Genomic DNA, 25,807 nt, shown 5'->3' with positions numbered 1-25,807 from the left:
GTTATGTTTAATACCATACTGAATTACATAATTTGCAACAGTGTATGAATGAAGCATGCTTGTAATTGCTCAATCGCCTGCTCTTAGCTAAGTGATAAACAAGATAATCAGAGACTACCATCATCAAATGATTACATATAACATAGGATAATTTGAAATTGTTTATTTTAATTCACATTTTAATGTTCCATTTTATCTAAAAATTGATTGTATAAAGATGCCTACTAGGCAATGAAATGTGTACAAAGGTTCAAGGTTCTGCTAATGGTAACAAAAATACAACTTTAAATAGCTTGACTGATTTGTGCTCATTTATATTAAAGCATAGCTTTAAAGTCTAGAAAAATATCTAGCAAATTGTTTATTGGTTTTCAACTTAAGCCACTATATTCATCAGCTAAAACTGCCAACAGACATGAGCTAAGCATGCATTTTATGTGTGTTAAAGGAAGAAACTAGAGATTAGATCCATTTGGGCAAAGCTACTGCTTGCAACATCTCCATCTTCTTTGAGGAAGTTTTAAATCAAATACTTTAATTCTACTCATGCAAGCCATTGCACAAATGCTTTCACAACTCACTATGACTTATTCTTTGCACTAGTCTTTGCACAACAATGAAGAACAATGGCACCTCATTTGATTTTCCTGCTAGCCTTACAACCATTGGCATCCATATCGAATGAAGCAGTGATGGGTGAAATAAAGAATAAAATTGATGAAAACGAATGAAAGCAAAGTTCTGGTAAAGTACTTAACATTATTTTGAAAAGAGGATGACTCTATGCTGGTTTCACCCATAGTTCTTAATTCAGAAGTTGCATGAACACCACAATGAATGAAATACTTTTTGAATATGGAGAAGTAAAAAAGAAGCTGCTACCGTATGCACACATAATTCCTGCATATTTTCTGGCTTCTTCAGTTCTCCTTCAACATTAAGGAAATCTCAATATGCATATTCTTGTGGCATAAATGGAACAATATTTTAGCCTGTACTACTTAAGGTCTGTGATATTTGATTGTCTGCATCTCTCATGTGCAAACATTTTTTGTCTTGTAGCCATTCTCTCACCTTATGTCACTGATAGATGATATGGTCATTGCAAACAATCGACGATAAATCAATTTTGTAACTATTTCCATGGGATTAAAAATAATAATTATAAATAACATGAAGTCTTTTGCCTGTTAAAGGAATGATTTGCAGAATATCATTTCACAAAAGGCTAGCTGAACATTCTTTGAAGCAACATGGATTATTTTCTCCTTAGAAATTCTCTGTGTATGTTATTGGGGGAGGGAACAGGGAGTGATACCTGCTGGGGTGAAAGCTTGATAGCTTCAGTCCTATTCCTCTAGACCATGTTGTCATTCTAGGTCTGACAAGGAAGCGTAGAGTAACCATAAAACTCACTTATGTATCCTTACTTTAAAAGACCCAGTGCTATCAATCAAATAAAAAAGTTATTTTAAGCTTTCTGAACATTTAGAAGTAGTGACCCTAGAAACAGGAAAGTTCTCTCAATTCCAAAAGACCTAAACTGTCTGAAAGTTGCTGAATTCTATTCTGTTGATAGATTACCTGAGCCAGAACAGATAAGCAATTAGAATGGTTGTTGCCCTGCCAAGTGTGGAGGTCATACCATTTTGCCAGTTGGAATCCAGACAGAAAAGGCACACTGCTGGTCTGAGTTCAGAAATACCATTGTAATGGCTCATAACTGCCACAGAATGGTAGATTCAACATTATTTTTTTCTCTGTTGGTATAGGATTGATTAGTTCAGTGTTAACTAGAGTCTTCTAAAAAAGAATTCCATGAAATCTTATTATGTTATAGTATTCATTTACTATGTCTATTTTTATGATGACAACAGGATGTTTATTGAACCTGAAAATTTGCTGTCACTTTGATTTCCTCGTTCTGGAATATAAGAAAATTCATCATAATCACCAGCAACTTATTTAAACAGTATGGCACCATATAAAATTAGTATTCATATAACTTCCTTATTGCTAATCATATACCTATATTTAAAGGGAAGAATTATCCATAAAGTTAATTAAAATATCTGACTTGCATAAATCATGAAGCAACACTAAGTATGTTGATGAAATTATGAACTGTTTGCTTCAACAGAACACTATTGAATGTTTAGTACATAAAACATATACTTTGACAGTTTTAGTTCAATTTTGTTCTTGTTTTTTTGTCTTTATACTGAGCGCCATGAGTAATCTCTGTTCACCAATAAAACATCCCTATCTCAGGGTTGACTTTGTTCACTAATGAATCATAAAGTGAAGTCCTAGTATGAGAAAGATGGTGGAAATTTACTACAGTAATTTTGAATCTACTTTCTGGCTAAGATTAACTTGAGATCAAATGTTAATCTTGGAAATGAAAACTGAATGGATACAGTGGACACCATCAGTGCTGGCTCCACATTTTAGGAAGCCCTGTGTCAGGATCTGGGCTGCTCTGGGGCCAAAACCAGAGTAGCCACCTCTATATTTTCAGAAATCAAACCTTCCTAGAGCACTCAGTCTACTTACGAGCAGCTGGGAGTCCTGGGGGAAGAACTATATAACAGCAAGCTCCTCCCTCCAGAACTGGCCTCAGCAACATGGGGCCTCCCGTTTGCTGTACTGTCAGCTCCTGGTTCATGCTGTATCTCCTGACCTACAGCACAGGTTCACCTGTTTGCTGCAGTGCCTGCACTTCACCTGAGCATTCCTGCTCCGGGTTCCCCATGTTTCCATTTTGTCTTGCTGTTGTGCCTGCCTCTTGTCTTACCAATGCCCTGCCTTGCTCTGTTGCCTCAGTGATGCAGAGCTTCCTGCTAGCTGTGGTTCAGCTTCTGAATCTTGTGGCATCTGTTTCCTGCTGTCTCATGTATCTTGCCTTGCTGTGCATCTTGCCATGCCATGTATCCTGCCATACTGTGACTGCCACCCTGTTATCCTGCCCAAAGTACCTGCACCTCTGCTTGGTTTCCTCATTCTTGACCCTTGGCTTGTTCTTGGCCACATCTTTCTTCTGCCATCATGAATTCTTCTGGTTCCTGGCTGCAGCCTACACCTTGACTTTCCATTAAACCCTGATTTTGGACTCTCTTATTTCCTGAGCTTCTGTTGCTCTTGTCTTGTCTTTGGCTGCCCATATCCTGGCTATGCATCCTGACATCCTCAGCAAGATGATTCAGTGATGCGCCTGAAGGACTGTTTCTCACTCAGCCACTCCTACTAAAATATGGGAGCTCACTCCCTTTTCCTTCAGCTTTTCTCATAACTGTCTGGCAGGAAATGTTATCAGTGCTAAAAAGACTGTAAAAGAGCCACTCTTTGTTTCCACTGAGTGTCCCTCCTTTGGGAAATAAAGTGTTCCAGAATGTTCTGCATCCCCAACAGCAAGAATATATATACCCACAAGCTTCCTTGCCTGGGAACTGTGGGCTACAAGGGCCTAGCTCAGTTCCTCTAAGGAGCAATTACCATCCTGATTACCAGAAAGCCCTTTGTCTATTGGGCCACATAAAAGTGAAATAATTCAACACTGACTTTGACATATCAAATAAGTACATATAATTTGTGGAGGTACTCTGATTGAACTGCAAACAATTAGTCATGTCTCCCTCAAGGTTTAAATATCATCTAGCATCACAAACAAATATATGTTTGCTTAAAATTAATAAGCAGCAATAAGCAAGCTTTTTTGTCTCAATTTACATTCATGTTTATGGTTTTGAACAGGTGAATTCTAATGATCTGAAAAATGAAAAAAATTCTCAAACATATTCCACAGCACTATTCATTCAAACCTTTTTAAAGTGTAAAAAGAACGACTATTTCATCTGAAAGTTTAGTTTATTTTACTCTAATTTGACATAGTTTTCACTATATTTGAACATTATTTTTGTTAGCAATCAGCTCAGAGCTTGTTATAAGGCAGCTAAAAAGTAGTGTAACTAGTAAATAATGTTTAGGAATAATACTGTATTCTCCATTATTCTATCTTTTCATATTCCACTTTGCTCTTTATTTTTGCAGATAAAGTGCAAAAAAAGTACAGAGAAAAATTAGTTATTCTAGGTATTAGGGCCTTGAAAGGACATTTGAAATTTTTAAAAAATAACTTGAAGTACTTTGATTTGAGAAGCCAAATTGTATTCATATGTTGATTTATTGATTGTGGATGCAGAAAAAATTCCTATATGCTTTCAGGACGATATTGAGATTTTTAGAACCTTTTCTGGCTAAATATACAGAGGTCAAACCCTAAGAAATGAGGAAGACTCGAAGTATTTGTGTTGACAAATATGTTTCTCCTTGTGCTCAGACATTTGTTCACAGAGATGGCTGGAACAGGTGGTGCTAATGGGAGACAATGGTTCATGGCAGATTTTCCAATGCATAAACTGCTAAATTCTTCAGCAGTCATCTCATTAAGCAGTAGGAGAGCAAGAGACATGATGGAAATTTAGGAGTACTTGGCATCAGCACAACTGTCATGCTCTCTGGGTTAGTATAATTCCTGTTTTGACCAAATGCAGTTTGAATTTGGAGCCCTTGATACAGTAACATTCATTGTGAAAATGAGACTCGTTTTACTTATAAAATACACAAGAAGTTTCTATTACCTTACCTTATTATGTTACCTTAATTGAACTTCTAATCTCTATTCTCTATATATGAATCATTTGTATCAATATGGTTTAGCAACTGCCAGCCAGCTTCCCAGGAAATCTGTGATTTGTTCATTTTGTAGAAAAATGTGTTACAAACTATGAAAAGATAAATAAAATGAACCCACCATCTATTTACGAATCCATCATTTATACAGCAGTTTAATTCCTTAAGCCCTTATTTGCCTTCTTTCAAAGTGAATCAGCTCTAATTAATTATAAATTATATGTAATGAACATAAAAATGGACATTTCCATTTTAAGCTATGATTTTGTAACTGAAATCCAGATATTTGCTGTTGCATAATAAAATAGGTTCAGTGTATCATCTGTAATACTGACAAAGACTTCATCTTACATTATCACTTGCGCTATGAAACCCTATGAATATTAATCTCTCCCTGTAACGGAGAACTCAGGTGAGTGCTGACAAAATTGGAACCAAAATTGGGCCACTGAGAAGAAAAGGGGAAAATCAACGGAGAACCCCACACCTCATGAAAACTGAGAATGCCACAGAATACTGAGTGGCAGCTAAAAATGGAAAGTGAAAGGCTGATTGGGACAGAGACAGAGTATCCTGGATGAAAATACAGCTTGAGATCTGGCACACTGAGCAGAATCAGTTCCATTAGACTATAACACTGCAATGCTTTGTTGCAGATCACCCTTGTAAAAACAGGGTCTTGTGGCACCTCAAACGCTAGTGTTTATTGTTGCAGAAATGTTTGTGGTTTAGAGTTCGCTTTGTCAGAGGCATGAGCTGTCAAATTATATACTGTACATGGTGGCTGTGAAAACTGATAGCTCCACTTCTGTGGCATTTCTCTGCAGACCCAAATGCATACAGGGAAAATGCTCAGTGGCCCATCTGCAACAACATATTCATTTTCATACTGATATGTTATGCAAATTTAACACCTATAGCAGGAAAGAATTCCAACACTACTGGTCCTGTATGGAGCACAAATGAATTGGCCAGTAGCTCTTTTACTCTGTCAGTTTTATCCTGGAGGCATTGTCTTTTCCTGAAGTAAAATTACTTTGAAGTCAGCACCATCATAATGTTCTAGCTATTATATTCAAGATAATACACTGAGATGTTCTGGCTAGCCCAAGGTTGCTCGTTCCTCACTGGTTTCAGGATGCTCATTTATCCCTCATTTCCTCCAAGATGTTGAAGTACCTTACATGGTACCCACCCACAATGATCCAACAAGGTAAGCCGCCCCGAGGCTTCGGCGAATGGGGCGGCATAAAAATGTTTTAATAAATAAATAAGGTAGATAAACAGATGCCAGCTGACTCAAGGTTTACCCACTGAGATGTCTGACTGAGCAGAGATTTGAATGTTGTTCTTTGTTACGTCCTTTCTCTGTTCATGTGTCTTCTTCATGTATACATATCACTGTTTGACTTTAGAACCTATAGTAACTTTCAACTCCCTATCTCTGAATAAAGTCTATGAAAAAGATTGAAGTCAGCAATAGGAAGCAAGCAAGCCAGAAAGACTTAAATGCTTCCTATTGTTTCATTTGTCTGGAAGAATGTGCTGGTTTTTATATGCTCATGTTCAAAAAAATATACATTTTGAATACTTGAGAAGCATGGCAGACAGACAGAAATACAGTTTGAGGGTTTGGCACTCAGACCACCCATTTTTAACCACAAAACTACTGGTTGGTCACCAATCAAATTTGGAACTAGGTGAGGAAACAGCATAAACAATGGAAAAACCATTGTTCCCATACTTACATTTTTGTCACAAGTAGTAACAGTTTTAACAATTACAGGGTTGATCATTATTAATGGTTATAACTTTATAAAGGGATGTAATCAACATCAAATTAGTTGGGATACAAGCACATCCATGGTTTATTTCAATTATATTTAGATAGTTGATCTTTATAACTTGATTTATTCTTGTCTGACTGGATCCATCCATTTTATTACTGATTTAATTGGTTAATTGGAGGAATTTGCTAATGTCATATAAGCATGTTTGAGAGCAGTACTTGTCTATTAAGGGGGAAATAACTCAGAAAACTGGAACTGTACTTGCAGGATGCCAAAGATCTGTGAAAGTAAGCTCAGATGGGTTTGAAAACTAGCCACTCTTGATTCCCATGATTTCAATCCACTAGGAATTACAAGATTTAATACAGTCTAGCAAGATACAGGGTTAACTATATCACATTATAGATTTCAGAATATATAATCAATCTGTCATTTTAAAACTTTTCTTTCAAAATTGAACTACCTGGTTTTCTTTTGAAACATGCATTCAAGGCATAGGTTGGAAGTCAAATGACTTGGAGGAGAGTTATGTCAAAAGTGCACTGACAATGGAGGGATCCTATACCTGATCACAATTTCCAAGTTTGTTAAAAAATATGTCCGTTCAGAAAATGTCCATTGCATGATTTATGTGGCTAATTGGAGTAGTACATATAAGTTGTTCCTTATCTTGACAGTTATTACACCTGAGGTGCTACTTCCATAATCAGGCATGACATGAATTCTCCTATGCAACTGGATGAGATGAACACTGATGAATCTGACATTTCATTCATAATTGATTAGGGAAGCAATAGAATATTCCGAGAACTACTTTCACAGACACGCATTGGCTGCTAAACTTCTATTTTGCCTCCTCTACATGGTTGTTTCATACATGCATCTTAGACCAGGTTGAAAACTCAGCCAAACATTGTAAAATGCAACACAATTAAAAATACTGGCCAGCATATGTCTTGATATTTTCTTCTGCCATACGGTATATAAATATATGCAATACTGAACAAATTCTTTGAAGTATTCCTTTTGTTACATAAGCAGTTTGTTCTTCTGCTAATAATTTCTGTCATTCTGGATTTTGAAAAAAAAAGTCTTTTTCTTGCTGCACTACATTGAGATTACATTTTTAGAATTATTAATGTGTTATCTGAGTATTTTGTTTTTATGCAGTATATTATCCTGATAGCACAGACTTCTGTAGTTAATAATGAAAACAAATACTGCTGCATTGCTTCTTAATGGGACATGGCAAGGGTTATAATGATAAAGCATGTCGTATATCCTGTAAGGGCACAATCCTATGGCTGTTAGAAGCTGTCTAGCTGACTGTAGGAAAAGTCAGGGTTCCCATGGCAATGTCAGAAAATCCCTCCAAGATCACAGTGAGAATGCCAACTTTGGAGAACCCTTCCAATGTATTCACAAGCAGGTTGGTTCTTTCTGGGCATGAAGCAGCTATGAGCATCTTTGAAGCAGGTGCTGGGAGGAGTTCTCAGAGAAAGGAAGAGAAACAGCATCAAGGTGTTGCCATTCTACAAATAATCCTGGTGGTGCTACATGGAAAAGGGAAAAGGGCCACCTGGATGAAATTGCCCCTGCCATGCCTCATACCCTGCAGTCAGAGGCTTATGTGCATTGAAAGTGGATGATACTAGATCATGCCCTTAATCAGTTAAGACGCACAGGGCCATAACAACTACCTCCTCCTCCTCCTCCTCCTCCTCCTCCTCCTCCTCCTCCTCTTCTTTTGGTAAGGAATTCACTTGAAATATTGAAATTGTTTTTGCTGTTAGAGAAATAATCACAATACTGAAATGCATGAGTCTAACAGCAGTGACAATGAAGACACATTTATTGCTAATGGCTTTCTTGCAAAAAGTTGCAATGGTCCTATGGGTTTTAATTTGGACCTATGGGTTTTAATTTGGCTAAAAGCATGAATGCAGTAGTTAGTCATGGGCTAAGACCTTGCTTAGTAATACATTCGCTAGGACAGTCATTTTGAATGACATTAAAGGAGGACATGTCTTCTCTCCTATCTACCTGTGATTTACTTGCAAACCTATTTTCCTCCTCTTCTTCCAGTCATGAAGGACACTGCACAAATGAACAGTGCTGAAGACCTGAAGTGAGATGCAGAACGAAGTTCAGTATTAGTGAAAATAAAACTCTTGTTTAGGATTTGGGCTGCCATCTTCCCCTTAGTGTGAAATCTTTGAATCAACTAGTCCTACAACCATATGTAGCTTCGAGACATTTGAATATTTTTCCTATGTTGTAAAAAACTGTTCTGAATCACTGGCATGTTAACTGATACTAAAAATATTAGCATGATCTTGTAATTTATTTTAAACTACCCCAGAACAACAAATGCATTTTTCACAGATTATATAAATCTAAAAGAGTAAAATACAATGCAAAAATCAACAAACAACATACTGAAAGAGTCCTACTTAGGAATATATAAGAAGAGTCAAAATCTTAAATTCCAAGAAGAAAAGAAAGTTTTTTACTACAGAATGTTTCTGTCAATCACTATCATTCAGCTAGTAAAACATGTATAAGAATTGTTAAGTGTAATGCTTTTCTACATGATATATTATCTTCATTTAAAATTCAATGAAATATACTAATGCTTTGCCAAAAGTACTGAATGGAACTTTTCGGCACATTCATACATTTTGGCTAACTGATGGCGTAAAATGAAAAGGGGGCAGTGAAGAAGCCCAACAATCTTTGGTAGGTTGCTAATTTTAAAAATGACCCGCCCTAAAAAGTTCTAGGAACTTCCAGCAGAACACCCATAGGCACTATAGCACCAATGGGACCATACAGTCGTACCCACAAATCTCTCATCTAATGGTCCTTCAAAAGAAAGAACACTGAATAATATGAGGGCTTCAAGCTTCTCCTTGCTGTTCCTGAACCTGCCAGTAATCAGCTAATCAGTGGAGAGCAAGACAAGACACAAGTTTCTTCTTAGCCCTATACAATCTTTTTTTCCATTCACAGAGACCCCCTCTTCCCTCTCCCATCCTATAGTCTTGCTCTCTCTTTTCATCCAACTGTTCCTTGCTATTTTTTTCACCTCCCTGTCTCTGGCTTTCTTCTTTCTCTTGGTCCTAAGTCAGTAGCTTCAATATTTGTCTACCCCCATCTCTTGTCTTCTCCATTTGTTCTCTCCTAACCTTAAGCTTTGCTCCATCCCTCCCTTCCCATGCTAAAGCATTTTTTAAATCTTTTCAATTAACAAAGTTAATGATATTTCTGAAAAACCACGCTATATTGTTGCTTTCTAATAACAGGGATGGTAACTACAGAAAAACTCCCCTATTGTTGAGGCCACCCATTGCTATTTTAAAGAGAATTTTTGCCTAAGATCAGTGTGTAACTAGGATATTGTTATAAACAAACCATCAGATTACAAGTATCAGTTACTATATGGTGAGAACATATTTGTCCAAGCAGTCTGAAAAGGTCGGAATTATATGGTTCCTGCTATTTATGACTATCAGTCATAGCCTCCAGGCACCTCCTAATGAAACCCTTCACTACTGGTAACTATTTTCAAGCTGTCAAAATGTGCAAGGAGAACAGAAACACAATATATTTAATGCCTAGGCTACATGCATATACAACATCCATTGCTGGGCTTAGGAAGGGCATTTGTTTAAACACAGAAGAAATAACTTTTTCTTTAGAAGAGTGGTTCATTTTGTTCTCAGGATAAATAGATGTCCGTGACGAGGTTCAAGAAATTTACAAAATGAATGTTGTTGGGCTGCAGTTTCCTGGTCACTGCTCATACTGGGTGGGGCTTATGGGAGTAGAAGGCCATAAACATTTGGTTGGCCACAGGTCACAGGTACCCATTCAGATTAGCTGGTTCTGACAGATGAATGACTTAACATTATTCTAAGAGTCAAAGGACATATGCAACATACATTTTAAGAAACTACACTGGTTACATGACAGTAATCAGATTGATAGCAGCAACAAGCAATATATTTCTTTACTGGGTTTTCACTCACACAGGTTTGCTTTCCAGTTAGTTAAAGTAGAAGCCACATATATCCATACTGAACTAGCAAGTATTTCTCTTAGACATTATTGTCTTTTGAAGAGGTATATTCTTTTGCTGTCTTGTTCCACAAAGACTGCTATATTGTTTGATGCCTCTGTATCTGAACAAAAACCTTATTATGGAAAAAATACTATGGGAAAGGATGCAAAATTCTAAATTAATGCTTTGTATAAATGTGCAATAGAAAAAAAATTAAAATCCATAATCCATCAGCACAAGCCACTGAATTGGATCAGAAGTAAAGGAGAGTCTGATAAAACTACCATAGGAGTCTTATTTCTACATCTTCTGCCCTGTGATTGGAATGATGTTGAAAAGGAGTGCAAGACCACATCTCCTGGCTTTACTCCCACCACCACAACTCCCTGGGCCCACTTTACTCATGGGGAGAAATGTATAACGGGGAGACAATTCTTGACGGTCACAGGGGGAGCCTGCATGTGTTACAAGCTCTCCTTAACTCGGGTATTTTCTATAAAAGGTACTTACTGGGCACTTGTGGCTTCTCACCAATGGTAGTTTGAGGCAGCCTTCTGTGTCAACAGCCTCCAGGTCTTTGAAATCATTGCTTGCTGTTATTTGGAAATCACATTCTGGTATGTGCAGCAGCACCTTGTGATTGTTTACTGAAATATCTAAAAATGCAGAGACACACTCACAGATGACCCAAAAGGTGTAAAGGCCCAATAGTAATCCCCAAGGAATCTGGTAGCTGAAACCTCAGTAAAGTGGAGGTTAACATCCTCCATGAGATAAGCCCATACATGTCTCCAACATGTGGCCAGGAAGGGATGTGGCGCTTTCTCCAGGGTCACTGAAGTAGGGCAAAACCCTCTACATACTTTGCTCAAGCAAAAGTGTGAAGTCTGTAGAAAGGACTGGCCCTGGCTTCCATGTATAGCTAATTGCTGATGTTATATACATAGGCTTTTACAAAATTAGAGATTTCCTGGAATCTGAAAGTCAGGATTGTTTAGCAATGAACTGGCAATTTAGCAATAAAAAACCAGGCACCTGCTTCACATGCAGAAAATGGCACTGTCCCTCTCAAATTCCCAATGAATGTGATCCACAATCCACTGGGCCATGCAATAAAATCCAGCTTGGTGTGTAACTTAACAAGCCTTGTGCAAAATTTAAGGGAGTTCCAAAAGCAGCTGATGTCCTGAGTGCACAGAGCTGCGATCATCCTCATTCATTCCAAGAGATGAGCAACTGTATATGCCAAAAAGGAGTATTTGAACTGCAGCCAGATTTCCACAGCCTGGTAGCTTTGGGCCTTGTAGCTTCAATGCTCAAGAATTCTCAGAACTGTAGTCCTAAAAATATAGAGAGCACCAGGTGACAGAGAGCTGACTGCTATTGCTACTGCTCAGAATCAACAGGCGGATGTTGTTATGCCTTCACACTTCGCTAATATGTGTTCACAAAGCACACTCAAACCATGTTAGCCCTCAAACTAGCAGACCAGTTTTTCTGCTAGTTTACTGCCCATGAAGGAGCCTGGCCCAAACTGCCTACAGCACCTGCCGTGCAATTGTGCCACACCTTTTCACAAAGGAATGCTCTGTTTTGGCATGAACCTGCTTAACAAGAAATATGTGAAATTATTGCACATACTCTACTCAAGAATTAAAACTTGAGTAAAAAACTTGATATATGTGAAAATAGTGATGTGCCACATAAGTAAATTCCAATGAATTCAATAGAGATTGCTCCCATGTAAGTGAGGACACCATATCACCAAATTTCAAAATTATGATTTGATCAAATCCCATCAGGCACAAGTCACTGAACCATGAACAAAACATTTTGAAAATGAGTAACTTATATAACCAGTTATTTAATATAAGGATTTATTTTATTGAAAAGCAGCTGATTTAGTGGGTAGATAGCATAGGAAATCATAAATCTTATCCATACATCAAAACCTAGAAATGAAGTAGGGAAAAATGATGGCTACTTCGTATTTATCAGGCAAACCTCCATTTTTTTCTATGTGGACAAATCTTGACAAAATTTAAAAGAACAAATTGAGCTGCAGTTCACAGCTTTATGCATTATAATAGGCTGTGAAATCCATGAAGAGAGTTTTACTCATAGAATACCCTCACTTACATAAGATGGGGGGGGAGGGTGATTTTTCACAATTCCACACTGTAGCTTGCTACACCTGAAAATCAGCTCTGAAGAGTTGGAGGATACTGCAAAGAAGAATGCAGAAGGAAGTAGGAATTAAAAAAAAATCACCTTTACTCTTCTTTCTGCATTGCATTCACTTCCACAAGCAAAGGAGGGCTTCTACACACACACACACCCCTATTCTGGATCCAAAACGTCAACCATATTTATATAATATGCATATTCTCTCACTCACTCACTCACTCATTTAGACATGATACTGTATGCACTATATAATTGTATTTTCAATGCTGTAGTGCATTTAGCACCATTGTGTGAGAGTTTATATGCTTCCCAATGAGAACCAACCATATAGTTAAGCTATATAATATACAGGAATTAAAAAACACCCCATGAAATGTATACTTTAAGCAAACAGGAGAAAGATGCAACACCATTTTAACCCCTATGCCATGATAACTATATTTCCATAGCAGTATGGCTCTTGTATACCAAGGAGTAACTTGCCCTTGAAATCAATGAAGGGGTTTATTCCTTTGCACCCTTTCCAGATGCAGTATCACTGAAACCCAAAATACTAAGAAGTCCATAGGCTTTCTACTAATCAACTAACAAGTCCAGCAAAATGGCTAATGCACTATCATATTACCCCATAACTGCTAATCAATTTAAGAAATATTTTATTTGAACCAAAATAAAAAAGTCATTTATATGATATCTGGATTGTATTAGAAAGTACTGCATTGATAATGCTATCCTAACCTCAATATTGGAAAATATCTACTATGAAGTTGAATTTCCAATAAGCTTTAGATTCATGTGCACATATAACAGCTATTCAAAAACTACTTGCTATTTTTAAAAGTCACACCATTTCTGAAGGTCCATTCAGACATATGTTTCTCAACTTTTTATGATAAACATTACAGCTCCTAGCGAGCTGTTTGACAAGCCACAAAAGCAGCCCAGTAGAGTCATTTGACTTGGTGAGCCTCAAATTATGCAGACTTGTATAATGGATCCATATGTCAAAAAATATTCTTACTGTGTTAAAAAGAATCAGTATCTTCATTCCTTTCTAGATTTTTGCTGAACTTTTAATTCCATGTTTCCAATTTAATTCATACTGTAATGCTTTACAAATAGTAATAGTAATAGCACAAAAGGTATTTCCTTAGAGCTTGATTAAGAGTCACTACTTCTAAAAAATGTGTCCACATTTTTGTTCTTCTGCTGTGTTATAGAAATATGGACTAAGATGGGGGCTGTGAGGATTTGAACAGTTTCGGGGCTCCTCTTGCCAAACAAGCACCAAAATAACATCCCTGGTAGTTGCAGGATTAGTCCTAGGGCTGCAGCTGCCAGGGCCTTCATGAGCACCACCTGGGAACCCTGGGGGAAGAGCTATTTAAGAACTGGCTCCCCCTCCCAAGTCATCTCTGCTCTTTATTGTGCTGTTTTCCTGGTTCCTGATCTCTGGCTTGTTTTGACCATGCTCTTGCTTACTGGACTGTACCTTGTCTGGCTCCTCAGCTGACTCCTAGTTTTGACTCTGGCCTGTTTGGTATTGTTACTTGGACTTGTGATTTGGACTGGTGATTGGACTCTGGCCTTGTTCCACCTTGTTTTGTTGCTTGGGTCCTGCTGCATTTATCTGTTATTTGGCTGCTCACAGCCTGGACCATTATAGGAGCCCTCAGTGGGGGACCCAGAGATGCCATGACATCCACTGGGCCCACCAACAGTATCCTCAAAGCCCTCTACTTCAAATATTTATTTCTAATAGTAATAACGAACTTTGAAAAGCAAAAATGCTATCAAAAGGTTATGCTTCCTGTTACTGAACCTGCCACTGATTTAACAATAAACTGTTCAGTAGGCAGGCAGAAAAAGAAGTTGTTTCCTTCAGTCCATATAATCTTTCTCGGTGCTTTTTTTGTAAAAAAAAAAAAAAAAAAGGTGCCAGAACTCACCTCTTGGGGTCACACTTTTGCACTAAAAAGATTTTCAACTCACCAACTTTTTTTGAAATAAAGAACTTATTTACCTTTTGCACGTAGCCAGTCACTCTACACACATATAAACATAATGGTCGCTGCCGGCAGTAAGCACTCAGCGCGCGACCACACGACCGATCCCAAGCTGAGCAGTGTCCAGAGTCAAGTAGCGCCCTCACAAGCAGCACAGACACACACGCATCCCGCAGGCACTATTTTAGTGCTTTTTGCTGCCGACCTGCTACGCCCAACAGGGCGATTCACAATCACATGGAAAAATCCATCAAAAAAAGGTGCCGGAACACTGTTCCGGTGCGTTCTATGACAAAAAAAGCCCTGATCTTTGCCCTCTGTTCTGCTCCTCTTCTCTTTGCTCCTGGCGTCTACCCTTGCTACATCTTACCATCCAACTTCTTTTATCACTATTTCTTTCCCTTCCTGGCTTCAAGACTTTCTCTTACTCTCCTGCTGTTTGTATCTTGCTTTTCCTGCCCTGACCCTCCCAGCTTGTTATTTTTCTATCCCCAAGCTCTTTGTCTTGCTATTTCTCCCCGTCCCTTGCCTCTAGTATTGTTCTTTCCCTCTCCTCTACCCCCTTTCCCTGCTACTCTGGAAAGCCAGTGTGTTGTAGTAGTCACACTGTTGCATTAGGGACATGGCAGATCTGGATTATAGTCCCACTCAGCCCTGAAGTAACTCTAGGCCAGTGATTCACTGTCAGCCTCACTTAGGAAGAGCAGAAATGGAATTTGAAGCGCATATGACATGAAAGAAGGACAAACAATAAAAAGATGATTCCAACTATAGGAATCAATTAAAAAACACAACATTTCACCTGAACTATATTTATTCCAGGAGCTACAATGTTACAGTAGGAAAACATATTTCAAAATATATTTCAAAATGCCAAGAGTTCACGGTTTTATATATTTCAGAATAGAGATAATACATTAGGCACTTTCCAGAACAGATCTGTGATGGAGAGAAGAGAGACAAGAGTTCTGCTTGTGTATCATTCAGTATGTTTTGATGCTCTTTGCTAATTGCACATCAACTTCACACAAAAAAGAGAAATATATATATATTTGAATAAGAACTATTCAAACTGTCAGTGTGTGAATTGGCTCTCAGCAGCCAAAAGGATATACACACACATTCTATTAATGTGGAAGCACTTTCAGCTCTTAACATCCGGCTCTTTGAATCCTGGCCCTAGGTTATTTCTAGTCTTTACAATGTTGCTTCATCAAGTACATTTTCATACTGTGGGTTGAGATACATTATCTTTATATTTGGATTTCAGTTACTCTGATGTACAGGAAAGAATGAGCAATGTCATTTTAACTGGGTAGAGCTCTTTTACTCAACAATACAATGTTATATAAAATTGTCCTTTTGCCACCCCATGGAGAAGGAGTACCACAAATGCCTGTATTAGTAAACAAGATGTGCAAAGGCAGAGAGAAAGTACAAGCTTTGTAATTTTATTTTTTTTAACCTGCCAGAGATTCCAATTGCATAGTCAATATGCTGCTGTGGCAGCCTAGATGTGAATGATGGATCCTAGATCAATACACTGCCATATATTTTCCAGAGGGACTGCAATTACTGACTTGGAAAGCACTCTGGTAAAATTTCAATATCAAGTCAATAAAGTAAATGCCTCTATTTTGATCCATGTTATCTTAGATACGAAGAAAGATGTTTTAAGCTGCTTCTAAGACAGGTTGAGTGTGGAGAGTTTTTGCAACTATAATGTTATATAAAAATATGAAGTAAGGCAGCAAAACTCAAAAATGTGTTTTTGAGTTTTATACCATATTTATACCTGTTAAATAAAAATGCCAGAGAACATCTTGCATGGAACAAACAAGCAATCTTCTACAAGACTTTAATCTTATGCTCAACTGGTGAGTATGCATGGAAGCTTTTACAATTTCATTTTATTGAATACTGTAATAGGATATGAAACAGCTAGCATAAATACTTCTGAATACTATTTGCTCATTTACAGCCTATCTACAAAAAAGAGTCTCCACTAGTCCCCACTGAAAGTAGTTTGGGAGAAGCCAAGCTCCTGAGTTTTGCATATAACCCAAAATGCCCCAGTCATGAGAGACTGTCTAGCATAGAGAGAAAGCATGGAGTTCTGAAGATTGCCCTTCTGCGCTGCATTATCACCATTCTCGGAGTACTAGGGCTCATGGTCATTATGACAGGCCTGCACCCCCAATTTACTGCAATTATACATTTCATACATAAGTTAGAAGCAAGTAGCAGCAAAGAGGAAGGAGTGACTATATTGATTTTAGTTTCAAGAATCATCCCCTTTTTCCTTCAGCGATAATCAGATTGTTTTCTTAACTGAATATGGTTGCATTCCCACTGAAGTAATGGCACTTATTTATTTATTTAGGAGACTTCTATGCCGCCCCATTCGCCAAAGCCTCGGGGCGGTTCACATCCATAAATAAACTTCCATAGAATAATATAAATTAACAGTATAAATTAAGTCACCCTGGCTAAAGAATAAAATGAATAAATACTATTAACAATTAAAATGACATTTGAATAAAAAGGTCTTCGCCTGGCGCCGAAAAACAAATAACGACGGCGCCAAGCGGACCTCTCTGGGGAGCGCATTCCATAGATTGGAATGCCACTTACTTCTGAGTGCATGTGTATAGGATTGCACTGTTAGACGATAACAACAAGAAAAGGAGAAAATATTGTGACAGGCAAAATGAAAGAACAACATATTGAAATACTATATTTGTTTACTAATGATACAGAGTCTGTCCAGTTGATAATGGATACCATTTCTACATATGCTCATTGTGTTGCTCATTTTTTCTTGTTTTCCACTGGTTATTGAACATCTTCCTATTGAGTTCCATATGGTCTTTCAAAGACTCTTTTGTACAGATCCTGGGATAGGGACAAACAGCTGTGGGGAGGGTCAGATTTGGAGCTGAAAACCACGTTACTAAAAGGTACAGTAAATCAGGTTAGTAAACCAGGATAAATAAAGGGTTAATCACCTCTTTCTGAAACAGGGTTCCCCCCTCCCAAATAATAACGGTTATTGTATTTTTTTCAAAAGCAAAGCCACTCCAGATTCATTATACAATTTGCACATAAGGCAAAATTTACTCCTGAGTGGTTGCAATACATTTTATGTGTTTATGCATGGATAATGCTTTTTGAAAAATAAATTATCAATTTCTTACTAATATCTCTGTGGCTTACAGAGAATGGCATTGATAAGCACTGAAAAATGTTGGGGCATGGAACCATCAAGCACATTGCAACACAACTGCACATTAGTACACTTGATCCAAAACTGAATTTTTAATTTCGTAGGATTATTATATTGGTTTGGCCTCTGGATTTCAAAATTGCAGCAAATGATTTGCACACACAGTGATAACAAGCACAAACAAAAGAAGAATGAATCTGTGGGGGAGAGAGAGATTATTTATAATGTTATTCAATTAATGCATATGATAAAACAATGAGAAAGGCATGTAGCTATCTGGATAGAATATATCAATACAGTAAACAACCCACCAAATTTTAATGTATTTTAAATGTTATTATCAAAGAGAGATGAATATGTCTCTGGTACAGCTATTGTTCAATGCCCTTCCACCCACATATAGAAGCATTGCTATCATCCTAATAAACACAATAATACATTTTATATAATGGAAGATAAATATTTTTCCTTCTGCTTTGTGGACACTCTTCTCTCTTTGAGCCACAAAACTATGCAAGTAGTAACGGAAAACAAGGCTACACAATAATTGTGTCCAACTCACATAGTATTTCAATAGATAAAACTCTCATGTAACACCCACTTGGCTGTACTTTTAAAGGATCATTATCACAAGATTACTTTTAGTTCAGTAGCTGATGAAAATGTGACAAGCTGATGTACACCTCAAGAACTCCTTGAGGAATAGCAGAATACCCTAATGGATGAGAGGCCCCTCCTCTTAGAATATATATTAAATCCACACACTGAATTTTAGCTATAACATCATGCATTCAGAAGTGATAGTTTGTTCCCTACAACAACACACAGGCATATAAAAAGTGTGTAAGTGTATAAGGTTCTTTAGCAAACTATGAGCAAGATGTTTTATCCTATTATTATTCTTACACTGCATTTGTATTCCACCTTTTTCCCTTCTTGGGAGGTGTCCAAGGTGGCTTATATAGCTCCATGTTGTGAAGTAGGTTCGGCTGAGAGTGAGTAACTGGCCCTAGCTACCCAGAGAGCAGAGTAGCAACCAGAATGCAGATCTCCCAGGTCTGCAGCCCAACACTCTGGCCACCAACTGCACTGGCTCTTATGCTTTCATTCCAGCATTTTGTCTTATCTTATTATCATGTATAAGTATAATCTACAGCAATAACATGTGAAGTCAGCAAGCTGTAAGAAAAGAAAGATCCTTGCTTGTTTAAAACTGCTGTGTAATGTCACTGTACACCACTTTATTCTCAGGTAATGCTTTTCCTGGAGACTTGGAAGTATAATTACGCTGTTTCTCTATACTTCCTAGCTTGAATTATGTTTAGATTTTACTGAGCAGGTGTGTATTCAGAAATAAGTCCCACTGAGTCTGAAGAGCTTTACTCCCAATTTAAGTCTGTATATGATTCCAGCCTTAATATCTATGCATCTTTTCTCATCACAAAAACCTGGTGTAGAATTGCATATAAATTCCAGATCAGAACAGTGTATTTTCAGGACAAAGAGCATTGCTTAATTAAATAAAAGTTGACATTTACTTAACTGTGAGAGTTTTCTGTGCGTATGTAAAAGCAAACAATCCTAGGAGAACCACTTACAGAGTTATGTAAGCTACTAGAGCTTAAGAGAGCCTAGTTCTAAGTAGGCATGGGATTTTACAAGTTTTTAAAGCTTGCTCTCAAGTATAACAAAAATACACCAGCATCAACTGAAATACACTTTCTTCTGTGATTATTGACTATTTAATTGGCAACAGTCAGTGTTCTTAGCATCTTGTAAGTTTTTTCTTCCTTCGGCAATAGTCCTGTCCTTGCTGTTAGTGGGGGTATATGTTACACAACTTGATCAACTTCTCATTTTCCCCCCAGAAAGCTAGCTAAACACAGATCAAACCAGGAAACAAGAATTACATTACCTTTAACCTGATTAAATTCATTAGGAACAAGGGCAACATCAGGGCTTGTAAATGCATTGCCATTTGCAGAGCTGCTATCCAAACCAAGCTAGTTTAGATAAACTCTGAATTGGCCAATCTAGAACTAGAGATGGGGGAATTATTATGTCAATTACACATTTTCAAACCTGTATTCAAACAGAAACTCAATTATCCTTTAAAATTTGAACTTCTCCCAATATTAAATGGCGTTCTCCAATAAAAAGTTGTATATTACACAGAAATCCATGGAAAATTGCAAGTATTAGAAGGAATATGAACCAAACCTATTTATGAATGTTCATGCAAACTTTTAAAAAAATCTCAAAAATTATAATGAACTCAACTTAAAACTGAAAAAATGCCTCTGATTTTGGGATGAAACGAATTCATGACTGGAAAATTGGGCAACTGGAATTAACTGATTCTTCTATTCCTTTCTAGGATCTTAGAAGGGAAAATGCTTTATTATACATTGTATTCCCACTACCAGTAAACCCATGTGCATTATTAAGACAGGAATTCACATCTCAATGGAGCATAACATCAAAGGTTCACAGAAGTGTGCATGCATTAAGTTTGAAACTCTTATCCAAACAAAGCACTCAGTGCTTCAGACCCTTCTGAATGTCTCTTTCAAACTGTCAAAACTCATCCTACACCTCTTAACATGATTCCATCTTAGGATGAAAATAACATAAATTAGAAGAATTATTTCCTAGCTTAAGTTCTCTAAGTTTCTCAGCTATGCAAGCAGATCACCTCCTTCAAATAGGAAAACACTTGATACTATATCTCAACTCTTCTGGTTAATGTGACTGATGCTTCAGGAGACAGTCAGTCATCTCATTACTTCAGGACTTTCTCATACCAATTCCATTAGAAGCTCAAACTCTAAGAACAGACAGCTGCTTATGGCTTCCAAGCTCTGCCTGTCCCATTGCATTATGTGCCATTTATCACAGAATGCCAAGGAATCAACGTAAATTTTAATTTCATGTGAGCTCTTACAGGAGGTTGAGACCTAGAAAAGGGAATATGTGCCCTCACCACTTGGCAGTTTCTTACTTGACTCCTTGGCATTGTACCCAAAGTTGCAATGCAACCAAAGTGCAAGGTTGACCATGTATTTATTTTCCTTCTGCTTAAAAGGACTCCAACAGAAAAGTAATATACTGAAAAAAAAAAAATATATAGCCTCACATAGTGTCAACCAATCAAATGTCTCTTGCATTGCACATGATTCTGACTCAGGACTGTTCTGCATTTTACAAAAGAAAGTGTTGTTTCAGCTTCTGCACAGGGATGGTCTTCTTCCCTTTATCATTTTAAACTAACAATGTCCTGGGCATAGAAGGAACTTGAGAGTACTACTCATGTACCCACTATTACAACACATATTTTGTCAGTCAGGTGTTCATATTGTGACAACTTTTCACCCCAGGAAAATGATTAATGGTATGCGTCAAACCTTTGATAGGATGATAAAAGGAGGGTGTGTAGAGCTCCAGAGGGCCTCAATATATTTCTCAGAAAATGTGCATATATATCTACCAAGAGCAACCAGGATAGCAAAACAAAGAAAGCAAAACCAACAAAGGAAAATCTAACTTGCCAAGTACAGGCTGAAAATGCTACGATTAAATCCTATCTGAAAGGGAAAGGTCTTATACTCAGGTTAAATATAGCACTTGGGCAATGCTATATCCACATGGCACACTCTGTATAACCACAAATTATAGGAAGGGTTTAAGGAACAGAAAATGGGTAAGTCTGCACTTTACACAAGTCAGTGAAACACAATATTGGATTAGAATGCAATTATATCACTTGACAGAGATCCTGGCAAGGAAAGAACATTCAGTTAATATGATTTCAGTGAAGTCATCTTCACATTTACTTTTAAAACTATGACGTTTCATATCTGAAGAAGAAAATAATTTATTTCTCTACAAATTTTATTGAGGAATATTCTACTCATATGCCAGATTGATGTCTTAGATAGCCGACACTAGTCAGACCTACCAAAAAAAAAAAAAGATTAAATGATTTTTAATGCACCTTTCAGAGAGCTCTGTCTTCAAAAGGCAACTTACAATATTATAAAAACAGAAACATACAAATTCCTGCTAAATGCATCCATGTACATCGCAGTAGCAGTAACAGCGGCAGATAATGATCTGTAAGCACCAAATAAATGTGTGATTCTAATAGTTTTCAATCATTTGGAATCATTTGCTGCTGTGCTCTACCACCTAGGAATGTGATCCAGATTAAATTTTGGGGTTGGATGGCCTCCTGGAAGCCACCATTCTCTTAACTACCATCTCTACCATGTGCAAAGTGAGAATAGTCTATCAAAAGTGCTGCAAGGATTATTCAGAGAATGCATGTGACTATTATGAGCATTTGAAATGTTCTATATGTGATATAGCGGGAGTGGCCAAACTGATGCTTGGGGGCCGCATGTGGCTCTTTGAGATTATTTTGTTGCTGGCTGCTGTGGGCACCTGCTTGCTGCTCACTCCTCTACCACCCACAGGTGCATGCTTGCCACTCGCCGACCACTCCTGCTGCCTGCAAGCACCCATTTGTGGCTTTTAAGCATATGATATTTACCATATGTGGCTGTTCTATATAGCTACGCCTGCTATATAGATTCTAAATATTAAGTACTGTTTGCATATTAAAATGTTGCATTTACTGGAATTTATAAAACCCCTTAATTTGTAACAAAATAAATAGCTCTATTTTACAAGTGGTTCTGAAAGAACTTAACAGTTCTGCAGGAATTGCTCTAATTAGTATGTTAGGAACAAGGAGACTAGGTATTATAACTCTCCAACATCTATTCTATTAATGTGCCATCAATTCACAGCTGCTTATTTCAGCAATAACTTCAACGGTTATAGAATACTGTACAACACTATACTATAAGTGTGTGTACATGCATTGGCTGCTTGTGGGGAACTCTTGGTACCCGCTGTAGACGACTGGGCTCAATGTGGCCATTTTCCCTCTCCTTCTCCCTTAGTCCTACAGTTGGTATTCCTGTGATTTGTATGGCAAAACCTGCCGTGTTTCCCTCCCTGCTCCAGTTGCTTCCACTGCAGGTATTTTTGAACTCTCAAGCTTCAAGATAGAAGGCTTTTTGGAGGCAGGGTCTTTTTTTTGGTGGATCCTGAAAATTGTACAACTAGGTTCATAATTTTAATTATTATTGTTGTCTCTTTGCAAGTTTACACTTACAGCTGTTCTTCAAAAAGAAAGTGAGTTAGGAGTTAATATCTGCCCTTTCTAGTAGAAATATAGAATTGGAGAAGTGTTAAAAAGACAGAGAACACTAAGAACGATTAGTTCAACACTTCAGATCAAGATAATTACATTACATTGTTAAGTGGGTGATATTATCTCCTTGTTCCTTGCATAGGAAAGATGCACCTGTTGTTGCTGCTTTTTCTGCTTTACTGGTACTTTTCAACTGACAGCCAGGCATTTGGTCCCTGGCAATTCTGCAGAAATTAGAGTTTTTGCAGTTTCTGCTTATATGTTATCTACTCTACTTCACTGTGACCTCTGACAGCAACACTTGGTTTCCTTTGATAGGTGAAAGTTGAACAAGAACATTGAAAAGTCAAATTACTACACATACTGGGGAACTGTAGGTACAGTCTTACAAAATACAAACACAATTGTGCAACTTTTTGGGACCAAAAAGAAAGAGAGTTGTTAAACCAGTGATGTTTGTTCCAAAGTGATGCTTGGGCATCAGAGAAAGAGCTATTACTGGCAGTGGTAAAGGAATGAATACAAAGAGTGTCATTTGGGAGTCATTTTAACATGTAATCTCTGTAATCCATGATGAAATTGCTGTCCTGGGTTCAGATGACATGCAGTCACGCACTGGTTGAACAAACCATGGGTTGTCAGGGAAGCTTGCTGCACTACAATAAGCAACCCTGTGGGAAGTGATCTGACTTTGGAGAACATGGCAATCCAGAGACCCTGTTTACCTCCCTACCTGTTATGTTCTCAATTCAAACTTTTGAAATGAACCTTTACCTCATTTTGCATTAATTGCTTAATAAGCATCACAGAGAACTTCAGGATTGTTACTAACTCTTTGATCAGGTACAAGAGTTTGCAGAGGGAAATTTTGCTAGCCTCAAGAAATAGCCAAAAAAAAAGAAGAAGAATTACAAGTACAAAAGAGAGAAAGAATACTGTCAGCTTTCTCATTCTGATAGGAAAAGTCCCCCACCATATCCCAGTTGAAAATCCTAGATTTTTTCCCTGCCCTCATGAAAGCCACTGAAATTCAGTTCCACCTCACAAGCAGGTGACTGGACACAAATATTAGCTAGTGTTAATATTTTACATTAAACTTATATTAAATATATAGAGACTGAAATGTAGATATAACATTTGAGATACATATAGATTAAACTAGAAACTGGACTGTATGAGCATATGAATGAACACACAAGAAACAGACCTAGACTGAAAATGAAGTGAATTCTTCACTTCTGTTCTCATGATCTACAGTGGGGGTACACACAGTTTTTGGTTTCAAGGGCTGCATCTGGTTTCCATTGGAATGACATGTGTAAATACACATATATGCACACACACTCATTTATACTTTGCACACCCTTCAACGTTGTCATACCACAGTCTCACTCACTCACTCCAACAGTAACAGATCTTAGACTTGCAGCAGCAGCGTCAAAGAACTGAATGTGCTCACCAAGAAAAGAAAAAAGAAAAGAAAAGAAAAGAAAAGAAAAGAAAAGAAAAGAAAAGAAAAACAAGAATGCTCTAGCAACAGGCTATATGGTTTCTGCCACAGGGGCTGAACCTAGTTCCTAGGCTGTCCTCAGAAGTAATCAGAAAACCTCAATGACCACTTTCTGGGATGTTCTGTGAATTAGGTTCCAGTTTCCATGGCAGGAATCATGGTGCCTGTTCCTAGAACCCCCTTTCCAGTTCTCCTTATCAGTGCTGACTGATGGCAGGGGCTTGAGAACTGCAGGCAGGACTTGTACTTAAGGTATACAGTACTTAAGGTATATGCCAACTACACAAAGATACCTTCATATTTAAAGATATCACCTTGCATGAATCTGTTTAATCCTTCTAAAAGCTATCTAGGCTAGTGACCATTGCCACATTTAGGTAAGTGAATTTACCTTCTATAATTAAAGAATTGATGGGATGACGGGAATGAAGATGGATGCAAGTAATTTGGAACCAATCAGAATTCTTCTCCTAAGCATTCTAGGCACATGGCCAGTGGTGGGGGGAGGATTTTCATTCCAATGATTGCTAGGGAAGAAGATATTAGCCTCACTTCCCTGCATGCTGGATTCCTTGTAAGGAAAGTAAAAATAGAGACATGACTACATGCTATGCATTAAACATATTGTATAGTTAGCCTTGATGTGTGGCTGGCAGGGGTAGTGGCATGTGGTTGGAATGCGCCAACAAAAACAACCATGTTGGCCATGTTAACAAATATATTCCAGTCCAGAGATTGGTCTGCTTAAAGCAGTGTGAAGAGTAACATTTTCCTGGTGATAATTCTGCTTGCTCCAAACAAGTGAAAAGGATTTTGGAGGCAGTGACCAATCTTACACAGAAGGAATATGTGGAAAATCTAGAAAGAACGCACATATACATTATAGAGAAAAGAACCTTGAATCTAATCCTTTCTTTATTCACTTTTGTTGCAACATCTATCTCAATATGAAAACAATATCTGCTGTGTAACAGGTGACATAAATGCAATTTAGTGCAACAGTTTATACATAATTTAAGAGATTTTAAAATCCAAGAATTTTAACAGTTGCTGCATCTTGATGTCATTTCTAACAGAAGCTTCCGTATCTTATATATAAAAGCCAAGTATTA

The sequence above is a fragment of the Varanus komodoensis genome, unplaced genomic scaffold, assembly GCF_004798865.1.
Source record: "Varanus komodoensis strain SLA01 unplaced genomic scaffold, ASM479886v1 scaffold21, whole genome shotgun sequence".
Lineage (NCBI taxonomy): Eukaryota > Metazoa > Chordata > Lepidosauria > Squamata > Varanidae > Varanus > Varanus komodoensis.
This window is presented reverse-complemented; position numbering follows the sequence as displayed.